General features: G+C 49.9%; 1 long non-coding RNA gene across 1 annotated transcript; it reads left to right on the forward strand.

Moving 5' to 3' along the window:
* The first annotated feature begins 1,334 nt into the window (after positions 1 to 1,334).
* On the forward strand, positions 1,335 to 7,086 carry LOC125157381 (uncharacterized). The gene is made up of 2 exons (XR_007148958.1): positions 1,335 to 1,602; positions 5,604 to 7,086. It is a non-coding gene; the product is annotated as an uncharacterized LOC125157381 (long non-coding RNA).
* Positions 7,087 to 8,293: the final 1,207 nt, after the last annotated feature.

Below are 8,293 nucleotides of genomic sequence, written 5' to 3' on the forward strand. Positions count from 1 at the left end.
CTTCCCCTCGGTCCCTGTAATCACTACGTGGGAGGAGGGGGCTGGGGGGGGGGGGGGGGGGAATGAGCCAAAAGCCAGACGACTTAGAGTCGCAGAAATCCAAGTTGGCGAGGAACCTAGGCAGCAATTTAAGAAAGGCAACTTGAAAGGTAGAAAGATATCCCAGTGCTGCGCATTTTCGGTGGGTCCCTAACACGAAGAAAGAAGCAATTTTAGCAAGGGTAGCCAAACGCACGCATGCATGAAAGAAAGGTCCTCCCCCCCCCCCCCCCCAAAGAAAATCATTCCGAGTTTTTTCAAACTCGAAGGGCGGGGGTGGAGGCAGTACTAACGGGTACAGTGCGCAACACTGCCACCTACTGGTTAGAGAAACAGACTGACACACATGGCGAAGGAAAATCGATCTTTTCCGCTGTTCGACTGTAAAGAGCCCTGCAGATCGGAGCTGAGGGAACGAGGAGGAATGCAGCTGAGGGGCAGAGAAAGCTGTAGCACGGTCGATGTGGCTAGGCCTAACCGTCTTTGGCACAGTAGCTTTCCGTGGTTCCGCCCCGGAATTAAGTCAACAGAAGCAGGAAGTCCCGCCTCCGGAAATTCCGGAGTCCGGTAGGAGAAAGGCCGGTCTCAGGGGTTCCTTCCATTTGTAGGGTTTGAGCAGGATTGCGGCGGCTGAGTGAGGTATCCAGCAGTCTGTGTGCTCATCACTGAGGACTCCTTCCATACTGGTCCAAAGCCCCGAACACCTGTTACGCGGGTGCTATTCGTCGATTCCCGGGAGCTCCGACTGTCCCTTGGGCAACCGAGTCCGGATTCCCTGGTCATTGTTCTGCCCACTCCGGCCTGCGTACACGTTCTTCCCGTGGCACAGTTGCTGTAGTCCTGTCAGCCTCCAGGAGACAAACCGGCCACCCGGGTCATCTCCGTCTTTAGTGTAGTTCTTCCCAACCCGGGCATCCCGCTGTCCTCGGACCTCCCCTGTGCCCTGGACTTCTGGAGACCCTGCTCCCCTCGCTGGTGTGACTATCTAGCATTCTCCTCTCTCATCACCACAAACAGGACGCCCTGTTCTCCAGCTCCCTCCCTGGAATGCCTGTACATCCACAGCTGTCAGCCCTTTTGAGAGCCACCAGTTTGAGGGCCACAGGGTTACTTCAGTGTAGATTGTGCTCCCCTCATCCCCACGTAATGAGAAAAGTTTTGTTTTTGAAAGATTAACGTATTGAGCCAATCTCAAGTGCTTTAAAAAAAAATATGTTTATTTATTTTTGAGAGACAGAGATAGAGCGCCAGCAGGGGAGGACCAGAGAGAGGGAGAAAAGGATTCCGAAGCAGTCTCCAGGTTCTGAGCTGTCAGCACAGAGCCCTAAAGCCCCATGCAGGACTCAAACACACAAACCTGAGATCATGACCTCAGCCCCCAAGTAAGAAGCTTAACTAACTGAGCCACCTAGGCGCCCCAAGTGCTGCTCTTTTAATTGATTATGTGGTAAATAGGAGACTGGAAAAAAGGTTGCCAAACCTCCAAGATACTCCTGGACTGGTCACCTAGGAAGACACACCCAGGTTTGCCCCAGAACTCCTGGAAGACATCACAGGCTTTGGGTAAGTTCATCTCTGCTGCCTGAGTATCCTTAATAGTTACCAGGCACTGGTGGGAGCAGAAGACTTAGGATTGAAGCTCTCTGGGTACTGACGTTACAATTGCTGACAAGCATCTCCTAGGAACCTTTTAAAACATGGTGTCTGTCTTCGAACTCTGAGTTTATTTTTATGGATCGTCCCTGCTGACGATGGCACAAGGGTGCATGGACTGACTGGTAATCCTCTCTCTTTTATGTTTCTTTCTCAGCTAGCCAATCCCTTTTTGCTTAATAAAAATAAGAAACAAAAAAAGCAAATCCTAAAGCTTTCCCTTTGGGATCTGGATATACTATATACGAGTCTTGTCAGCATGAAGGTCAAGCAAAGATGAATGTTGTCTCCCAGTATTGGAGGAGTACATGACACAAAGAGGTGGCCGATGGAGGTAAGGCTCTCAGGTCAGACTCCCCTGAATGGGAGGGGACAAGTGAGATGTATCAGACAAGTGGAGGAAAGGATTTTGCACCGATTTGCGTTTGGGACTCAGAGGAGTTCACTTTGCAGGCTGACCCAGCAGTCTCTTTGGGCAGAGGGATGGCTGAGGTTTAGGAACTTAGCTTTCTGGAGCTGATCTTGGCTCCTGCTGTGCTGTGACCTCCCAGAGGCTGCATCCCCAGGTAAGGAAATGTGGAAAGTGAGTGACTCCCCATCAGGGGTTAATGAAGGAGGACTAAGCATGCAGCAGACTAGGTGACCCTGCAGCTGAGGCTGTGGAGCAACAGCCCTTCCCACAGAAGTGATGGACGTTGAGACCAAGAATCCAAGAGGTCTCCACATGCCAACACAGGTGAGCTGAGGCTGGGTCAGCCAGGAAGCAGCAGGTACTGGCCAAGAGGAGAGAGGAAAAAGCAGGTTTCACCAGCCACATGCAAGGTGGTGCAGGTCACTTCACCAGGTGGACCAGGGACACAAGAGTCCTCCTTCCCTCAGAAACCACCCAGGACACTGTGAGCAACATAAGGATTTCATACACCCCATCCCAGCACCACCCGGGGAGACTTGTAAGCCACACATACACCTTCCCCACTTGGAGGCAAGAAGGAAGGTGTGGTGGAAATCTGAGCGACTGAGCACTTCCTCAGCTAGACCAGTCACATGATTGATATCAAAGATGCTTAGCAGATCATCAATGAATTCAGTGGGGTTTTTGCTCCTTTTCTGTGTAGTCCTGAGAGTGAATAATCATGAAGATCACATCAGCCAGAGAGAATCAATTACCCACCGTGCCCTTGTGGTCTGAGGAGCACTGGTGAATCTGTGATCCCAGCTCACCATCCCCACAGGCCCCTGCTCTGTCCACCCTCCAATCAGTCCATGTTAGAGGAGGATGGGGCATCCTTGCCTTGTCCTCTCCTTTAACTAGGACAACGTTTCATGTCCCAGAAATGGACCCCCAAAGCAGAGCACGGAAGGAAGAGCAGACCAGACAGACACAGCGGAGTAACTCATAAGAGCTGTCACTGAGGTGAGCAGGTCCTTCTCAAGTCTGTCATGCCCTCCACGAGTGATGCCAGGCTCCATTCTCCTTTAACAACACAGGCCCCTTTTTTCCAGGGCCTGAGCCATGCATAAAATGCTGTAGCATCCTTTAGGGCTGGAGAAAATCACAAACACATTAGAGCTACTCTGCTTTCATTGCTTCCGTAGCCTTCTGGGACCTCACTGTTGTGCAGGATGCTTTTTTGGGGGGGGGGCTGTGGTTCCTCCCCCAGTTCCTTCTGAAGGCATCTCAGGATTATACCTCTCTCCTTCCATCCTCTACCATACACCTATCCCTTCAGTCCTAGCCAAAGCACATTCCCATTCTGAAGTGAGATCTATCAGGCAGTGAGAGGGAGGGAGAAGGGGCTGTGTGCTGGAAGGGGGTGAGCCATTCTGTTGTCATGGCAACATTCTTCTGCAGCTCCTCACTGGGTCACTCAGCCTCAGGCGTCAGCTTGCCTGAAGGTCCAGGATAGATGGGAAAGCACTTGTCTCCCTCTCCTTGTCTTTTTGTGATGAGACGTTGAGATGATTTAAAAAGAGAAAAATGGTTACCAGGGTAACTGAAGCTTCATCCATCTGACTCAAGAGGAAAAAAGCCCAAGCCACAAAAGGGAGTAGAAAGTAAACCACAGGATGTATCGTGGGAGGCCACCCATAGAGAAAGGGTCCTGACTGTCAGTAAATGTGCTTGTTACACACGCACACGTGGATACAGAGGAGCACTGCTTCCAGCCCAGAGCAGCACACTGACTGAGGCAATAGGTACCAAGGGGGAGACCTGATGAGACAATGAGGAGGGAATGCAGGCCAACCCAGATCAAGCAAGGCAAGAGGGGCAATGTACCTTTTCAGTAGTTATCTACCGGTTCTTTCACGGCTTATTTGAAATCCGCATTTCATTTCCACCTATTTGTGTAACTACTTATTTAGGACAAACTCTATCCTATGTCACCTGTGTCCTCTCCCTTTTGTGGTACTAAAACCGATCACATAAAATGTACCATGTTAAGCATGTTTAAATGAGCATCGATTGGTTCCATCAGGAAGTTCACACTGTTGTGCAACTATCGCCAGTATCATCCATTTCCAAAATTTTCATCATCCGACCTGTATCTTTGTACTCTTTAATTAAGAACCCCCCCCCCCCCCCAGTACCGCTTCCCCTCCGCGCCTGGTAATCACTACGTGTGGAGAAAAGCCAAAAAGCAGACGACTTAGAGACGCAGACATCCAAGTTGGTGAAGAACCTCGGCAGCAGTTTAAGAAAAGCAAGTTGAAAGGTAGAAAGATTTTATCCCAGGGCTGCATGTTTTATTGGGTCCCTAACACGTAGAAAAAACCTATTTCCAGCCAGGGCAGCCAAAAGCGCGCATGCGTAAAAGGAAGGTCCTGTTTTTGTTTTGTTGTTGTTGTTGTTGTTTTAAAAAGAAGGCAGCTCTGAGTTTTTTCAAACTCGGAAGGCGGGGGAAGGGGTGGTCCGAACTGGTACAGTGCGCAACACTGCCACCTACTGGCCAGAGAAACGGAACGACACACATCACAAAGGAAAATCCGTCGTTTCCTCTGTTCGCCTGTAAAGAGCCCTGCAGATCATAGCTGAGGTGGCAAAGAGGAATGCTGCTGAGGGGGAGCGAAGGCTGCGGTACAATCGAAGTGGCCCGGCCGAACGGTCTTCGGCACAATAGCCTTCTATGGTCCCGCCCCGGAACTAAGCCAACAGAAGCAGGAAGGCCCGCGTCCGGAAGTTCCGGCGCCCGGTAGAGGAAAAGGCAGGGCTTCGGGATGCGTTCCAATTGTGAGGGTCTGAGCCTGGTTCCGGCGACTGAGTGAGGTCCTTGCCAGTCTGTGTGCCCAGCTCTGAAGACGGTTTCCATACTCGTCCAAGGCCCCAAACCCCTGTTATCCGGCTGCTATTCCTCGATCCCCGGACTCTCAGACCGTCCTTTGGGCGAGGCGTGTCCGAATCCCCTGGTCATTGTTCTGCCCACTCCAGCCTGTGAACGTTGGTCCCAAGGCACAGTTGCTATCCTCCTCTCAGCCCTCCCTCCCCTGCTGCCTCCAGGCCTATCAAGGCCCTAGAAGACGAACCGGCCACCCCCGGTCCTCTCCGTCCTCAGGGTTGTTCTCCCCAACACGAATATCCAGCTGCCCATGGACCTGCCTTGGACCCTGGACATCAGGAACCCCGCTCCCCTCCCTGGAGTCGCTGTCTAGCATTCCTCTCTCTCGTCACCCCCAAAAGGCCTGTTCTCCAGCCCCCTCCCTCTACTGCGTCTACAGCCTAGGCATTAAGCCCTTTAGGGAACCCCCGGTTCCATGGCCACTAGGTCATGTCACATTCTATTAGGCCAGCTTAAGGGGCTATAAATTGTCCCGCGCAAAACAGGTCTTTGCTCCTTCCTCTCTCCTCTCCTGGTACACCCTAATAAAGACGAAATCCTGCAACCTCCTGACCTGTATCTTTTCTCTATCTGCAGTAACCTTCTAGTGCTCCATGACCCACGCTTCTCAAGAAGTTCAATGGTAATACGTTAAAAAGAAGAAGAAGAAGAAGAAGAAGAAGAAGAAGAAGAAGAAGAAAAGAAAAAAGAGCAGTTATCAGACAGGAACTCTCACCACTTCACAGCAACACCTGATCTGCACCTGTATCTCTGCTATCCCTGTGGAATAAAGGACCTTATCCTACCTGAGGCCAGGCCCTTCACCTGGATCCCATGCCCATCTTCTGGAGGAGGAGTAGGACTTTGCAATGATTCCAATGATCACCTATCCATTTATTTCTCCATCATTCTGTTATCTATGATACAAGAGGCAGTAAAACGTAAAGCCATCCCTTATCCCATATCTTTCTGAGACACTGCCACATTTCGCTTGCTGTAAACAGCAAGTCTTCCCTTGTTCTGTAACTTTTTTTTTTTTTTTTTTGCTAACTTCTCCAGTCCAGCTTCTATCAGCCTGCCCCCCAAATGAAAACAGCTGTCAAGGGCACCAGTGAATCCCTTTGATGATGTCCTCTCCTCAACCTACTGTACCTCTCAGATAGCTCTGGTACACTTAACAATTGCCTGGTTCTTGAAAATGTCCCTCCCTCCCTTTCTTCTAATTTGTACTTTGGCCTATTTGAAAATTTACTCTTTGGGTGATGTTCTCGCAACCCCAGTGGCCACTGTGCTCCTTGTCAGTGTTTATTGCTCACTCCCTATTCCACAGGGCTTTTAACAGGGCCCTTCCCATCTACACTCTCTCTGTGGGTTGTTTCATCCTTGGTGCCAGCACAGAGCATGGACACAACGGGACCTCCCACGTTCGTACCTCACGCATCAACCTGTCCCCTGAGATCCACATTTGTCTGTGTCTTTGCTGGATGACCAGAAGGGAGCAGACACTTAACATGTCCCAAGCACGCCTCTTCATGTGACGTGTTCCTTTGGTCTCCACTGCAACCCAGCACCACGTCCTCTGGATTCGATCTTCTGAAAACATCCTGTATCCATCCCGTTCTGTGCTCATCTACTGCTACTGTTTTCGTATCCAAATAAACTGCTCATCTCTTGTCTTCACGGCAGTAACTCTGGCCTACTCCCGTTCCTTGCACATGCTTCTTCCCTCCTTAGGACATTGGTGATCACAGTTGTCTCTGCCTGGAAGAGTCTCTCCCTGGATCCTTACATGGTGGGTTCCTTCTAACCTTCTGGTTTCTGCTCCATTATTGCCTCCTCAGAGAGGCTCTCCGTGACCACCTTGTGTAAAGTAGGTTGTTCCTGGCCTAGGACCTGGGTTATTTTCTTCCTTACAGCCCACTAATTTGCTTATTCCTTGGTTGGTTGGTTGGTTGGTTGGTTTGTATTCTCTCACTCCCCAGATAAGTGCTACGTGACCAGCTTGTACAAGAGCACCACACACCTATTAAGAGGGGCTCTCATTAATGTTATGGAATGCCGAATAAAAGGTCACCTGACACCTGTTGTTGCTTTGTTGTGGGTTACTGAAAGGGTATCACTGGGGCGGGGGAGGGTTCCTGGATAATCTCCCTTTAAACCCACAGGAACACGTGTGCCCCATGGTAACTCCTGCAGGTTTTGAGGTGTTTGTACTAATGACACACAAAAAACTTTCTTCTCAGTCGTTAAATTACTTCACTTGCTGCTTAAAATGAGATACCCATGATGAATGAGAGAAAGAAAGAGAAGAGGTTGGCCCATCATAAGGACACCTAGGGTGGGCAGCAGTGCTCTCAAGACTTCATCTAGTGAACTCGCAGGCTGCATAGCAGCAGGCGCGTTCCTTAGTGTCCCTGTGACTTGGTTTCTCCATCTGCACTTAGGACAGTCAGGGCATGTGCCCGTAAGGTGAATGAAACTATTTTCAGAACAAAGCTGGCACCAGGAGTTCTCAGGATGTTTGATAAATCATTGCTTCGCATTGTGAGTGACTGCCTGTGGGAGAATCAGGAGCCTGAGAAGAGCTGCTGGAGGCCAGAGTGTTCCCACGTGTATTGTCTGTATGGGACCCACATCCATGGAACTAGCTAGGGAGAAACTGTCCTGGTTAGGACCGAGCCAGGAACCTGTATTGTAACTCCAGCAGGAAGGCCACTAAAGGCATTGTGCCCAGAATGCGAAGTTCTCAAGCAAACACTTTCATTTTGGGGATTTTACCTTTAGGGCAGTTGTTCTTTAATTCTGTTTTCCAGTCATGTAGACTGTGCTTCCCCCGGTAATGAGAAAAGTAGTTACTTTGAACGATTAAACTATGGAGCCAGTCTCCGTGCTGCCGGTTTAATTCATTATGTGGTAAATAGGAGACTGGAAAAACAGGTTGCCAAACCTCCAAATACTCCTGGACTAGTCACCTAGGAAGACACACCCAGATTTGCCCCAGAACTCTTGGAAAACATCACAAGCTTTGGGTAAGTTCATCTCTGCTGCCGAGTGTCCAGGTGCTGGTGGGAGCAGAGGATTTAGGATTGAAGCTCTCTGGGTACGGATGTTACAATTGCTGACAAGCATCTCCTAGGACCCTTTTAAAACATGGTGTCTGTCTTTGAACTCTGAGTTTACTTTTATAGATCGTCCGTACTGACAATGGCACAAGGGTGCATGGACTGACTGGTAATCCTCTCTCTTTTATGTTTCTTTCTCAGCTAGCCAATCCCTTTTTGCTTAAT

The sequence above is a fragment of the Prionailurus viverrinus genome, chromosome X (assembly GCF_022837055.1).
Source record: "Prionailurus viverrinus isolate Anna chromosome X, UM_Priviv_1.0, whole genome shotgun sequence".
Lineage (NCBI taxonomy): Eukaryota > Metazoa > Chordata > Mammalia > Carnivora > Felidae > Prionailurus > Prionailurus viverrinus.